The sequence below is a fragment of the Saccostrea echinata genome, unplaced genomic scaffold (assembly GCF_033153115.1).
Source record: "Saccostrea echinata isolate AGI-Se365-2 ecotype Australia unplaced genomic scaffold, CSIRO_AGI_Sech_v1 ptg000073l, whole genome shotgun sequence".
Lineage (NCBI taxonomy): Eukaryota > Metazoa > Mollusca > Bivalvia > Ostreida > Ostreidae > Saccostrea > Saccostrea echinata.
In genome coordinates, this window is record NW_026889822.1 from 302,311 (window position 1) to 318,799 (window position 16,489).

Genomic DNA, 16,489 nt, shown 5'->3' on the forward strand with positions numbered 1-16,489 from the left:
TAACGTTTTTTAACCGATTTAGAAATAAGGATACAACATGATCATGATTAGAAATTAAATTCTTTATAACAATCATTAATAAATATACATCTTAACAATTTTTGCTCGAATCTGCAACATATGGTATTAATTTATTCAAACATCAACATGAATTACGCTGCAGTAATAGAATCGTATATAAGATTAATATATACGGTGAAAATTATGATACATGTACTAAGCATTTTATGTATTAGCATTCTGTTGAATATTTATGTTTCAATGATAATAAACAGCGATAAAAGTGAAAAATATCACTGCAAGAAAATACATGTAACTAGACAATCTATTCTTCAGTTGAGCTCTCCTCGCCGCTGTCAGAATCGTCGATCACGCGAGCTGCGTCCTCGAGGTGTTCTGACCAATCACGCACTCCTTGCACGGGCTTATCCTGATGTCGGGCATGCGATAGAAACCAAATCCCGCTTGTTATATGTGCGCAGCAACCAACAATACGTGCGCTGGCTTTACACTTACAGTACCACGAAATGACAACTCCATCTTCGTACTTTACCTAACAGGAGTATTTTTTTGAACTGACATGGCGTGGAATTTTGGCTCCAATAATACCATCCAAGCCCCGCCGCCACCAAAATAATACCACTCAGCCTCAATTTTCTACTCTAGTGTTGAGGACGTCCTCAACTGAGAAAATTCTCAAATCACCAACCACCAACATAGTTGAGTATGTACTCTGTTGAGGATGAATTTTTACATTCTCAACTCTACTGAGAACATACTCAGTCGACTTTTTTTCAATGATTCAAGCGGTCTCACGAAATGTACAAAGTACACAAAATATGATAGAATGTTTGTTACGTAATAAATATATATTGTCTTCTGCTTTGTTTATTTCTTTGTACATAAACATGAAGCTTGTGGAAATAAATCTCCCGACAGAACAAAATAATCTTAAGATTTTGGTGGCATGCATCCCTCCTTTATACAACCTCTGCATGTTCCATGTTTGAAGTCTTTATAACGAAGGATGTAATGAAGTTTTTCCCCCTTTTGACCTTGAGGAAGAAAAGAGGTCAAGGCCAAAATTTTGGTATGCTGCATCTTGTATCAATGTCTTCTTTCTATGTTACAAATTTAAAGTCCTAATATCAAAGGGTACTCATAATATGGCTTGGACTCTATTTTGATGTAAAAAATTAACCTTGACCTTATAATTATTGAATCAAGGTCAAAAACTTTGGTAGCATGCATCCCTTCTTTATACAACCGTTGCACGTTCCAAAGTCTTAATGTCAAAGGGTTCTCAAGTTATGGTCAGATCGTGTTTTTTCTTTATTTGACCTTGAAGGCAGAAAGGGGTCAAGGTCAAAATTCTAATGCAGTGCATCTTGTTGTAATTTCTTCTTCTCATGTTACAAGTTTGAAGTCCTAATATTAAAGGGATCTCTAGTTATGGGCTGAACTCTATTTTGATGTAAAAGATTGACTTTGACCTTATAAATAGGTCAAGGTAAAAATGTTGGTGGCGTGCACTCCTTTTTTACGTCATCTATCTATGTTCCAAGTTTGAAATCTTAATGTCAAAGGGTATTTAAGTTACGGCCCGAACCAAATTTGGATGAAGAAGAAGAAGAAGAAAATCGACAAAAACTTGTCTCCCCTGAAAGGGGAGACATAACTTGCATAGTCACCAAGCAAAGGAAGCATTCAAATCATCAAGCAGAGAATTTCAAAAAAAAAAATCAGCATCGATGCTGTTACAAAATTAGTTCCCTGCACTAAGTACTCTGCGCCTGGTTTTTGTCTCGAGAAGGGCGCCCCTCCATCGGCAGGGAGAGAGCGCCCGGCGCATCGAAAGGCAAGGATGAGGTTGTCCCCGGACATTGGTAGTGCGGTGGTCGGGCCGCTCCGCACGGCGTCCGTCTCCTTCCCGATACGTTCGGGAGAGACGGTCGGAGTAAGCTGCAAAGCTGGTCGTCGGTCGAGTTCAATAGGCTTAATAATGTTTTAATCTTAAGTGTAAATATGTAAATAAACAAGAATTGAAATAACTTTGATAAACCTAAGTCTATCAGTTGATCTACATGAATAGAGGGATGATTTAAGGGCTTGATTTCGGAAAATAGCACAGAATCCTTATACATTGTGTATACGAAAATATTACGATGCTGCATTTAATATGAGAAAGAATGTTAGTCAAGCACAACCGATCGTGCATCGAATTCATGGCGAATTAGGAATCGCCTCACACTCTGTCGAGTTGTTTTGAAGCCGTAACTAGAGTAGTTTCCTTATTTTAACAGATTAAGTCCAGATGCATGGTACTTAATAATAATATTTTGAATCTCTAGGGTTATTTTCCGTCCTTCTTTAACGGGTGATGCCTCGAAAGAAATGAAAGAAAATGACCAACTGTATTTGGTCACTGCAAGATTCGGAATGCTTTCGGGGCGTGGCTTGCATAATTATTTCAAAAAGTATTCATGAACGGTACGCTTCTTGCACGGAACGGTTCGTTTTTTGTACGGTACGGTTCGCTTTGTGCACGGTACGGTACGCACCTTGCACAGAACGGTTCGTTTTGTTTCTGAAGTGTAGTGGCACGTTTTAGGGTCTGTAGGTTGGTCGCTGAGTATACAAATTTGTTTTTCTGTATTAGCCCGTTTAAGAAATTTATTTATCTTTTTTTTTTCATTTATAAAATACATGTATAATGGGCTTGATGCGGAAGCATTTATTTCCATAAAGGTGTTATAAGTGAAATCTTCCTTAAAAGAGGATTAACAGCAATTAAAACAGAATGCTGCATTTCAAATGTAGTCAGTGGCATATCCATAATTTTTAAAATTGTTATTACATGTATATGTATTTTTTTCCGTCTACAAGTTACATTTGTGCAAAGTATTTTGATAGTTGTATCTATAATTTCCCTTCGATCTTGAAACCTTACAGCTATAGATTTTGAACTGCTGGACTAAATTCATTACTAAAATCATGGATCTCCTAATCCACTGTTTATTTGATAAGTCAGATTTTAGAATGTGATATAATAGCTTTTCTTTAAATATGAAATTTTCCTTCACGGCTGCTTCGGGCAGGCGTTAACTGACAGACTCATAAACTGATGCTCTAGAGTCGCGGAGTAAGGAGTTGATCCTTACGTCGCGGGTTCGAATCCCACTGTAGGACGTGGAGACCGGTCCTTCGGATGAAACAGTATAAACCGAGGTCCCGTGTCGCAGTAGGTGCTGGCACGAAAAAGATCCTTCACTGCTCAATGGCCGTAAGTGCCGAGTATAGGACAAAATTTGCAGCTCTCCACCGGCAAGTGGTGAGGGATTTTTTTTCGTTTCAACACCTACTGCGACACGGGACCTCAGTTTATGCGGTCTCATCCGAAGGACCAGTCTCCACGTCCCCCAGTGGGATCGTTAAGTAGAAATGAGCTTCATCGGAAAACCAAATGTCATTGACTATATCGTCATGTTCATTCATCCATTTTGCAAAAGTAATGCGGCTGTCATTGTCACTTTGCTTAAGGTACTACATTGCAGATATTTTTTAAGGCTTTAAGTGTAGGTCAAATCTTAAAATTCTGTGAACACTGGATCAGCTACATGACATAGTGTTACTCACACCACTTAAAACTTTCCTCACAGATTATTGTGGTGTTTCCTCTTTGACATGTTGCACCTGTTGAATTGTCTCTGGAATGACTTTGGTCTGTCTTCATTGCTCCATTTGTTGTCTTCAATAGATCCTGTTTGCTCAAACTTTCTTACTATTCTCAATATTTGCTACTTAGTAACTCGTTTTTCTTTTGGAAAATTTCTCCTAAATATTCTTATAACAGTAACTGGAGACTGGGTTTGGCAATATAGTTTTAGAATGAGGGTAGTTTGCTCTTTTGGTAAATCCATTTTTATTCAAAGGCAGTTTTTAACAATTTTATGATGTAATTTTGTGACATCACAATTCCAATTAAGCGAGACATTTTTCCGCAACATTTTGTTGCTATAAAATTGTATTAATTAAACTAATAACTGAGATAAAAATCAAAGAAATTGGTCAAGGCATGTGTTTCTGGGTGTGAGGGTGTGTGTGTGTGTGTGAAAATCCACATCGGAGCAGTTTGGTTTTTATTGTTTGAATTTAATTTTTTTTGTAAAAATCGCAGTTTTTAAGGGTCCCAGACAGTGCGCACGGCCAAGAGTTGAAATGCCGCAAGTTTTGAAATAAAATTTTTTGATAAAAATGATTATTCTCTCTTATAAAACAAGTCAAAACAACAAATATAACATTCTGCAAAAACAGCGACTATTGTCTTCTTCCGATATATTTAGTATCGATTACTATACATACAGTGAAAATATCAAGGAAAAAACGCCACAAGTATATTTAAAAAATTGACAAGCGACGACCGCCATTCGAACGAAACAGCGTCTAATCAAAAAAAAATATGTTTTAATATGGTTGAAACGACGTCGAAGACAAAATCTTCATTCAAACAACTTGAAATTATTGGAATATTTTTTTTATTTAATTTATTTATTATTCCAAATCGGTGCCCTTTTGAGCATATTACATACATGATTATTAAACAGAACATATAAATATAATAATTATTCACAAAATGTGATAATAGTAATATTCAGCATTTTCTTAATACATATACTTAGTCAATTTACTCATGGTTCATAAGTTGACATAATTGCTAACATGTACAATTCGAAATACACATTGTAAAGTATAAACAAGTACCACCGTGTACCATAATGCAAAAAAGCCAGAGATATACATATACAAAATATATACTGAATAGATGTATTCCACTAAATTGCAAAAGATACCACGGGACAGTGCATTGGTACTTTATAAGTCACCATGTTTGCATATCTTATGACCAAACTAACATTTTTTTGAGTGTTAAAAGCATACAGTTTTTAAATTCTATATACATGTAGAAGACACATTATATTTCTCCCTTGATCAATTCACAAAGGGCTTTAAGAACATCATAATTTTCACAATTCAACATCCATATTAATTTGTTCATGTTATCAAGAAGTAAAATTTGTTTACAATGTTGTTGTATACTTTCATACATATTTTGCCTAAGTAAATTATATTTTGGGCATTCAAAGAGTAAATAAATTTCATCTCCAACTTGGTGAGAAGAACAATTTGTACAAGTTCTTAGTTGTCTGGGAATCCCTAAGTAACGACCTCGTTTCTTTTGGTAGATTATGTGCTGATGTCCGCAACCTTGTAAGTACTTTGCGTTGTTCAGGTGATCCCTAACAAAAATTTACTAAAGTTAACTATAGTGAAAACTTTGATACTTTGATTAACTATGAAACTTTACTCTAGAACTTTTTTTGAGATTTCAAAATTAAAATCTCTAAAATTCGATAACAGTAATTTAAAATTTCGAAATAATGTGTAAATATACAAATAATATTTCAATTTAATATAAAAAATGTCAAGGTATGAATTGAAGAACAAAAAATATAACGATCTGAAATCCATAGTAAAAATACTTTGATTTACTATAGTGAAAAAACTTTGATACTATAGTAAATTATAGTTAATTATAGTCAACTATAGTTAACTATAGTCAACTGTAGTACTTTTTTGTTAGGGATAACAGTGCTAGGTAATTTTCAAAAACCAAATTAGTTTTAAATTTAATGTAAGTTTCAAGTTTTCCTTTTTTTAAATTTCTCATATTGTACCATTCATTTGTGTAATGATTATATAAAAATTCTTTGCATTTTTTTCTTGAAATATAAGGGTTTATTTATGGTAATAATATGGTTTAACCCAGCAATTTGAAGAAATTTACATACTATACCATACCATGACTGCGATTTACGTGTATTAGCATTAAGCTTACTTTGAAGGTATGCTGCATTCAATAATGGGAAAGAAGTCCCAAGATTTTCTAGTCTATTTACATAGTTCATTGTATTTTTACAACATCAAGGTGTAATGGAAATATACCAAGTTCTGACAAAGTTGCAAAATTTGAGCACTTTCTATGAAGACCTAAAATAAATTTACAAAATTTCATATGGAGGTTTTCACACTTTAGTTTGGAGTGATATAGTGTTGCGGTAAAACAAAGATGGGCGATTTAAGATTCCCCAAATCTCACTGCCATAGAGTAATATTGGTTTGATAGTGTGATAAAAGACATGAAGAGATGTTCTAATGCTTGGTTGTAATGATAAAAAGTCTTCCTGCAATTTAAAGTATGCTTTCATTGCCCTTTTGTACAAATCATCTTGAGCACTAGAGAAATTTCCAGCTGCATTAAAATATATTCCTAAATACCTATAAGGAGACACACATTCTATTTCTTTACTTTCAAAAATAAAACTATGTTTAAGAGTTCTTCCCGCTTTATTGAAGATTAAAACCTTACTTTTATTAGTATTAACTTTTAGACACCAATCAGAACAGAATTTTTGCAATTTATCAAGATTAATTTGTAAGCCAGTTGTTGAATGTGACAGTAACATTACATCATCTGCATACATTAGACAATGTACTTTTATACCATTCAGTATTATTGGGTCATTTGCATCTTTAAGATACTCTGGTAAATCATTTATAAATATCTTAAACAAATTGGGACTGAGATTGTCACCTTGTTTTACACCAAGTTTTATTGTGAAAAAATCTGTGTGGTGATTTTTTATTTTAATGCATGACTTGCTATTATTGTACATACTTTTAATAAGCATATAAAAATTTGTTCCAACACACAACTTTAGCAATTTATATTTTATACTTGAGTGAATTACAGTGTCAAATGCTTTTCTAAAATCTATATAGCATGTGTATAAGCGACCATCTCTGTTCTGACAGTAAGTTTCAATTATGTTTCTAAGAATGAACATATGATCTGATGTCCTTGCCATTTTTGTAAAACCAATCTGACATTCATTAATTATTTGATGTTTCTCAAGAAATTTGTCTAATCTATTGTTGAGAATACTATTCATTAATTTTCCTACTGCACTAGTTATGGTTATCCCGCGATAATTATTTGGGCCATGTGCATCACCATATTTATGAAGTGCAGTTATAATACCAGAAGACCATTGGTTTGGATAAATACCACTAGCTAAACAGCTGTTGAATATTTTTTGCAGACTATCAATGAGTGAGCTTTGTCCATATTTCAGCATATGATTAGATATTCTGTCCAATCCTGGAGATTTATTATACTTTAATTTGCTTATTGCCTCAGAAACTTCTGATTTAGTGATTCTATAGTCCAATTCATTGAAGTACATATTAGATTCTAGATTAGAAACATGTTCCTCCAAAGCAGCAATGCGCGAGTTAAAACAAGTTTCACTAGTGTTTAACATATTGAAATGCTGTATCCAGTCACTATAGGATATTAAAGAACCTTTGTCATCTGTACTCTGTTTTGAGATTTTTTTAATTAATTCCCAATACATTTTTGGGCTATTTTCATGTAATTCATCAATTTTATTAAGCATACTGTTTTTGAACTCTTTATATTTAAATTTTCGGAGTTTTGCATAATTTTTACGAAGTTTGAAGAAATGTCCTCTTACTATAGGGTCCTTAGGGTATTTAGTAAGAGTTTTTGCATATTCCAGTAAATTATTTCTTTTTTTGACTAAATCATTATCACATGTTTATTATTTTTATTGTGTGTGTCTCCAAATATTCTACCATTCAATATCCTTAGTTGATTACCAATGCATAAATCTAATAATTGTTTGCCCCTTGCATCAATAATTTCATCTTGACTTGAACGTTGATTAATAGTTCTATCAGGTCTATAATCAGTATTGGTGGGTACATATAACCAGCTGTCATTTGATATAAAATCATTTTTATTGGATACCCCGGCATTGAAGTCACCACATAATACAACGTCTCCAAACTTTGAGTATCTATTAACATCTTTTTCAATGCAATCCAAAATATCTACCTGTAGAGCTTTATAATATGAGGACATTAATGGTGGAATATATATAACACACAAGTATAAATCATTTTCAAATCCAAAGTAATCCTTTTCAAATTTTAACCATTGAAAATCTTTGTTGTTGTTTGTTAAAATTTTCACATGCTGTTTGATATATTTGTTACAAAATATTGCTAATCCTCCAAAGTATCTATTATTATTGGATATTGGTCTGCATATAGTATGACAATAAAAGGGCTCAATATTTGGAACAATAAAATCATGTCCTATATGAGTTTCCACAAAAAAGAAAATATCATACTTTTTCAAATGTTTAACAAATGAGGGTTCATTAAATTTGTTTTCTCCCTTATATGTTAGGCCACCAACATTGAGTAGGCCAAATTTTAAACTCTTCTTTCTTTTAGCAAAATTACGAAATATTAAACATATAGTATACCATGTTGACCATTAAGTGAGAATTATATAATTCTTAACCTTCACTATAATTAAGACATTTTCTATGTCTATATTATATAAAAAGAAAATAAAGATCTACAAAAAGGATTTCCAGTCAGAGGAAACTTCAGACGCGTTTGTTGTATCTGGATCGTCCAACAAATCCTTGTCCACGTGATCGACGTTGTGAGTTGCTTCTGGAGCGACGTTCCACATTTAGCTTTAGGGACCTATGCAACGCATATCGAAAATTGACTGCCAGTTTGGATACCCCTTTGGTGTTGAGATGATATCCATCTTTGTTAAGTAGTGAAGTGTTTGAGCCGGAATCAATGAACATATTATGATGCTCGACAAAAGTAATGGCTTCATCATTCTCCTGTAGAATCCGTTGTTTAATGATCGCATTGACCATTTCTGCACAATTTTTGTGCGTGTCAACTCTTGGGTCGTTAAAGATATTATTTTGGTAGACGGCCATCTTTGTCTGATGTATTTGACGACTTCATCAATATTTGTGCTACATTCATTAGGATCATCTCCTTTAACAACATTTGTTAATATGTGTAAAATGATAGCATTGTACTGTTGTTCACACTTTTGAAGAAATGTTTGTGCTTCTGTAATGGTGTATGTGGTAAATTTATTTTCAGTTGAAGCAGGAGTCAGTTTCTCCTCCTTGATATCATTAGTATTTGAAGTTCCTAATAACAGAACTAAGGGAATAGCTCCAACTGGCTTGTCAGGTCCAACAGGATTTGTATTTTCTGATGAACCTAATGTGCTTTTGAGTTGAAGAATTTCATCTTGAGTTTCTTCAAGTTTCTTGCTAAGTAATGCCACTCTGTCCTCTAACACTGTGATTTCTTCATTTTTCCTTTCCATTTTCTTTGTTATGAATTCTATTTCTGCTCTGTGGGCAGAAATAGTGCTCTCTAGCTCCTTGCGTGTTTCAAGAAGCATGGTTTTATTGTGTTTCAGTTGGTCCTCATATCGATTTTTCTGCTGTGATGACATTTCCTTTTCCTTCTGAATTTGTAGTTTAAGTAAACTTACATCATCTTGTGTAGATGAATTTCTTAATTCCTGAACTGCATTTAAAACAGAAATGGTATCTTTTTCCATTCGGGTTTCTAGCTTCTTCAACCCATCAAGTAAGGCTTCCTGAAGTAATTCTACATCCTTTGGTGTTATTTTTTTATCTTGTAAACAACCATCATTTACATCATTTTGATTGATATCAACCATGGTAGTATTTATATCTATGTCTATGTCCTTCACAGAAGTTTGCTCTACAGTGGAATTGTCACCGACAGCATGATCCAATAACAAATCAACTAATCTAAGCAGGATAGGGAAATGGAGTTTTGTAAACTTGTCATAATGTGTTCCCTGAACCTTTATGGTACCAGTTGTAATGAAGACTGTTATGTTGAAAACAAGGTTATCCTCATGTGGTTTGTTTTCTCTGAAAATCTCAATCACGATAGCATTTCCGGTATTTGTTGGATCCGCCCAGTTCTTAGGGGTGTCGGTCCATGTTACTTTTAACCCGGGTCTCTTTCCATTGTTATCATAATATAAAATGGATAATGCTTTAATCCATGTAAATAACCTGTTCTCAGATGTGTATAAACATACCATTCTTGCACTATTTTTATAGAGAGTCTGGTTTATATCTTCAAATAACAACAGTTTAGCCTTACCAGTACGTGGCTTGAATTTTGTGACAAAACATGATAATGGGTATTCAGTCATCAACTCTTTTGTGTCGAGATCAATAACAAGATCTTCGAACGCAATACTGCATAGCTCACTGGCCATTCTTTTGGTCAACAAGGTTACTTGTAGACAAAATTTACGAGATTAGTAAAAGCATGTGCTTAATGGCGGCCACCGGAATATATTAAGGTCAATGATTGAAATTTGTATATACGATTTTTCAATGGTACGTTCAATTTGGGAGACACTACAAGAAGTGGAAAACCACTGCTTTTTGATGAAAATTGGATTTTCTTATCATGACATTATAAATCCAGCGCAACGTCGGACTTGGCTGTGCAGTCTGTGTATACGAAGTGTTTATACTGATGACGCTCGTAAATTACCGTGTATTGATTTTAACTTTGAAAATAAATCAGTTATGGTCTATACATAAATATTGTTGCACACACTTGGCAATATGGCATAAAAAATATATCTTGTATCCATGAACATATGATACAAATCAAAATCCATAATCAAGGTTTAATATTTGTTATAACTCTTAAAATTTTATCAAAAGGACAAATATGTTCTCCTAAATACTTCTTTAACACTCAAATATTTGGACAAAATTAAAATATGCAGTATATCCCATATATTTTCTGTCTGATAGAAAATAATTTTTGTAAGATAAAGGGAAAAACCTCTTACTTAGCTCTCTCTATCGTTGCCAGATAGTTTTCTTTATATTCTAGATCTAAGAAGTCTGAAAGTTTAAACATACACTGTATACTCTTCACAACTCTGTCTGATACATGTATTTTTTAGTTGATTTCAAAACAAGCGTTGCATTAAATATGCATGTATTTCCTCGTTCTTTTTAATCATTATCCTGTTAAATCTCTAGTTTTTCGCAATGAATTCATCATAAAAACCCTTATCATCACAATCAACATCTATATCTAATCTATAGACTCCTTTTCTCCCCCTCCTGAACCCTCCTCATTCCGAGTTTTTGGCACCACTTTGATCAGGGGGTTCTTCCACCAGTGTCTCCTGTAAGCACAGAACCAGTTCCAAGCGGTGAATCGCCGGGTTGAGGACTGTCGCAGAAAACAGCATGTAAGACACTTTACTTTTGAGCCTATCACGTTATCCCCAGATTTTTCAGTCTGGGGAAAAATTCCAAGTTTACAATGGTTTGCATCTGCTCATCATGAAATTAGCTTTACGTCACACTGGGCCGCGCTGCTTGCATGAAATATATGGAGATAACGAACAGTATTCAAGCTCAAAAGTCCACTATACAATACAAAATAGGAGCAGGGCAAACACGGACCTCCAAACATCAGAGGTGGGATCAGGTGCCATGGAGGAGTGAGCATCCCCTGCCGACCGGTCACACCCGCCGTGTGCTCCTTGTCATGATCGGGAAATAACTGAAAAATCCGTCGACAATTCAGTGTGTAAATAATAGCCTAACAATTAGTATGAAAAACGTCAGTCAGCATTTGACTCAATGATAAATTGTATTTGCTTACAAGGTCATTGTATCGACCATAGAACTTACGAAATGATGACTTTAAACGAGACAGCTGATATTCTTGTTTCATCAACTTATTTGTCAATAATTTACCTCGTTTTAGAAATTGTACATACGTAGAGCATGCTCTTGCGTATCGAATCAACTGAGAAATATATACCCCGTATGCAGGTGATGAAGGTATATTGCTGCATAAGTTAGGGAAGTTGACGATTGAAAAGTTAAAGTCATCACGTTTATCATAAAGCTTGGTTGTTAGATTACCATTAAGGTCTTTTTCAAGTACAATATCCAAATATGAAACAGATGTGTCAGACTCTGTGGTATCTTTTATCTCAAGTTCACCAGGATATATCGTATCGACATAAGAATGAAAATAGCCATTGTTAATCGACAATACGTCGTCGATATATCTAAATGTCGAGTTGAACGCCACAGCAAGTGTTTTCTTCTTTTCACGTACAAGATTTTGGACAAATTCTGCTTCATATGAATACAAAAAAAGGTCTGCTAACAAGGGGGCGCAATTGGTACCCATAAAAATTCCAATAGATTGTTGGAAGACCTGGTCTCCAAAAACCACATAGAAATTGTCAATCAGAAACTCAAGCATCTTTTTAATGTCAACTTCAGAGTACTTGTGTGTACAATCAGAATGTTTTTTAACAAAATAATTTTGCAAATGACCAATGACAAGGTAAGTATATTTACGAGTTCCATTTTTATTGAAAAAGCAGCTGTCAATGATATCAAAAAGCCTGGACTTTAATTTATCGTGGGGAATGGTTGTGTATAAAGTTGAAAAGTCGTAAGTTTTTAAGCTGTTGATTTTGGTAAAATTTTGTGATTTCAAATTTTCCAAAAGTTCCTTGGAATTTTCAAGTATCCACATCTGATTTACACCACTTCTCGAATATATTGTTGCACAGTACTCTTGAAGTTTCTCCTTCACCACTGTTAATATCTTAGTGAGGAGTAAAGATAGAGGCTTGGTTGAACATTTACTGGAACCCGCTATGTATCTTTGTTTGTAAGGATTTTTATGAAGTTTCGGAATCCAATATAAATATGGTAATTCGAATTTCAATTTGGTTGTTTGGAATATTAAAAATATTCAAAACTGACATATGATTTTGAAGAATTTCTTCCTTAGAAAGGGAACTATGAGTATAAGTTGGATTACCACTTGTAGAATTAAATCCAAGTTCCTCTAAAATACATTTAATATAATGAGCCTTACAAACAAAGACAATGTTGTTACCTGCTTTGTCAGCAGGGACCAGTACGTACTGATCATGTAATCTATCTAATTCTTTTTTCACTTCTGGATTATTGAATACAGAAGGATAGATGGTTTTCATATTGCCTCTCAATCTTTTAATGCGCGATTTTAACATACATCTGATACATTTAATCCATTCTGACAAAGTGTCAAGGTCTTCTTTTTCATGTCTGGCCCATCGCCTGGCGTAGTCCTCTACAGAATCCATAATATTTATGAAATTCTTACGCCAGTTGAAGGATTTGGGTTCCCTAAATTTAGGACCTTTTAAAATTAGTGAACTAAGGTCCTCATTATTAACTATATTTACGTCACCAGTAATAACGTGCCCAGCAGGACTATAGTTATAGGGCGAAGAAGAACATGAACACGATGGAGGATTATGTTTCAGATATTCGATATTCTTGTAATTAAAAAGTTTGGAAGCAATAGTCGATGTATATTTGTAGGAAATACATCTTTAACTTGAAATATGGTGGAATACAAGACTGGACCCTTTTGTGATTAAGAATATTACTTATATTAACCGCGTCAATTCCTTTGTTGGCATATTGAAGTTTAAGGAAAAAACGGATTGTTTTAGCTGCATTTTCTTCAGTAAAACGCGGGGGTTTAAAAAGCCTATGATTGGCAATATCCATAACTACAGTATTTACACCTATAACGTTCTTGAAAAAAGTATGTATTGCTTTAATTGTTATATATTTACTAAATCATGGTATAATATTTTAATATTATCGTACACGTTTGCAAGTGCGGATTTTATTTAGAAAATTATAGCATTTGTCCACGAACTTTATAGACAACCCTTGTATATGTAATCTTAAAGACGTTTCTTCTTTGTGGGTTTGAGAGACAACTTAGCTATGTTAAAGCTGACATGAAGTCTTAAAAATGCAACAATTGCATCAATGTACGACTTGTTTCAAAAAAACTACCCGTATTCCGCAATATTTCTTTCAGATACCTTGTATATATATATATATAATTTAAAAAAAAAAAAGATAAAATTCTCCAAAATCATATTTTATGGTGATGGAGGTGGGGCACCTCTTTCGACGATTTGACACAACATAAAGTGGAGGGGATCAACCTTTCAGTGTGTATTTCATATTAAACAATAAAACATTATGCTCGGGAAAAAATGGGAGGGGGAATCCCCCATCCATGCGTTCTACAGGCCTGTCTTTTACGGTTAATTTAATAAGGATTTTTTTTTTAATTTTAAGACTGGCTGCTCCTCCCCCCCCCCCCCCCCCAATCTCAATCCAACATTATTGTGCTTTAATATTTTCTGCCGAAAATGATGGTATGAATGGAATCTGTCCTTCACTTGACTACGGAGTTTTTTAAATGCCTGCTTTCCTTCTTCATTTTTTTAAGTATTTCGTTATTTTTCCTGCCCCCCCCCCCCCATTTTTAAGTGTTAAATTTTTTTTCCCCTGCATCCTCGCATATACACATATTGAGAAACAGTGCTACGTGCCTGTTTTATAAGAATGCATAGGAAGCTTTTCCAGGTTGGAGAATTTCCGTAGGCAGTCTAAAATTTGGTACCTATACAATTTCTTGTATTTTGAGAATAATCTTTAAGAATAACTTGAAACCCTAACCACACGATTATGGAGAAATATTTTTTGCAATTCAATATAAGTATACACATACACACACACTCTCTCTCTCTCTCTCTTCTCTCGTGTAAGCATTAATAAGAGCAATAATGTATATAAAATCCAATGTACTACATGCAAGTTAAAAATCATGGGAAATGCTATAGTCTTTACAAGGGCAGATCAAGGAATTTTTCCATGAAAGGTGAGTCAAACCTGCTGGAAAAAAAAAAATGTCTCATTTTTTGACAAGCAAAAAAAAAAAAAAACAAACAAACAAACAAACAAAACAAAACAAAAAAAAAAACAGCTTTAGCTCCGGACTCCCAAGTATTATTACTTTGGATTCATTCGCGTCGGGGGGCTGGGGGGACTGCCGATTAGCAAGTGCTTCCCAGCACGGGCCCACCGGTCCTGGGTCGTGGTGCACCCAAGTGGGTACTTCCGCGACCGTGCCTTTAGCGTCCACGCATCCTAGTGTGGCTAACTCGAGTGGTCAGGGCTCTGATCACTATGGTGGGGGGCGGGGGGCAGTCAGCTGCATTGGGGGGTAGTCCGTCGCTCGTACCTAGCACTGGGGGGGGGGGCTCGTTCAATTTAAGGTTACACTTTGATGACCACCGCGAATCAGAGTCAATTGCTAAGTTTACTGCCCCCGGGAACCAGAAGTTGTGTCAGTAGAAATATTCCAGCCGAAGTTAAAGGGGTTAGATATAACGGAGACGAAGAATGGGGTCCGTTTTATGCCAAGTTCTCCACTATCGCGGAATACCATCAGTGGAGCGATCCCGACTCTCTGTTTGCCCTAAGTCTCACACTCGAGGGGGCAGCCCTAAAGTTTTTTGATATTCTCAGACGACGAGGTGCGCTGTTAAGTTTCCGAGAAGTTGTTCTCCGGATGGAGGAGAGGTTTAGTAGAACTTCTCTGCGAGCAGCCTCACAGCTGGAATTTAACTCTATTTGCCAGCGGGCGGAAAGCTATAGAACAATGCGGGGACCGACTTATGGACACTGCCCAGAAAGCGTTTGGTGGCGGGACTTCGCAGGGAATTTTTCATGAGCAAATAATTGTTCGTTTCGCTCTTGGGTGTAATGGTGGCGCGGCGGGGCAGCAACGGATAAATAATCCCCCGGGACTCTGGAAGAGGCGATTAAGCGAGTCAAGACTTGTTAACTTAGTCGTAGAGCTGTAGCCCGTCGTCCGCAAGCCGCAAGGTCGGTATCCCGTGATCACGAAGATGACCTCAGTTTTTCGCCATTTCGAGGTCATTCCCGAGAAAACGTCGACTCCGGGTCTCGGGAACCCTATGTTGAGTACAGGGAACGCACTTTTAGGAGGAACCCATCATCCAGTGCCGAAGGAGCGAAGACCCGTGCCGAGCACCGGACCGGGCCTTATGGAGGCAGCGTCATTACTCCAGTGACATGGGGGATGGTGGCAAGAACTATAGTCCCAAGCGGCGTTCATCCAAACAGCAGTCTGAGGGTCGAGGTCGTCCTCGCGCTTCAAGGCCAGTGGTCTGCTCTGAGTGCCATGAGTCAGGCCATCTGCGTCGGGACTGTCCGATCCGCAAACTAAGGCGTAGATCGGGGACTCCTCATCCATGTATTAAGAATACCATAGAAAGTACACAGAAAAATGTCGTGCGTCTGACTCGGACACCAGAGTAAAGTTCTACGAACCGAACGTGAAAGCGACTTACTTAATTCCGTCTGTCAGATCAGGTAGTCAGGGAATTGGTTCTGGGGCTTGGCGTATACGGTCCACTAGTCTGAAGGTCCATAAGTCCGAAGATTCGCTAACCCGAAGGTCAATAAGTTCGAAGGTTCACTAGTCCGAAGGTTCGCTAAACCGAATATCTACATAATTTTCAGAAATTGTTTTCCCATACAAACCTGCAATTGCAAACATGTACTATATTCAGTAAGACCGTCAT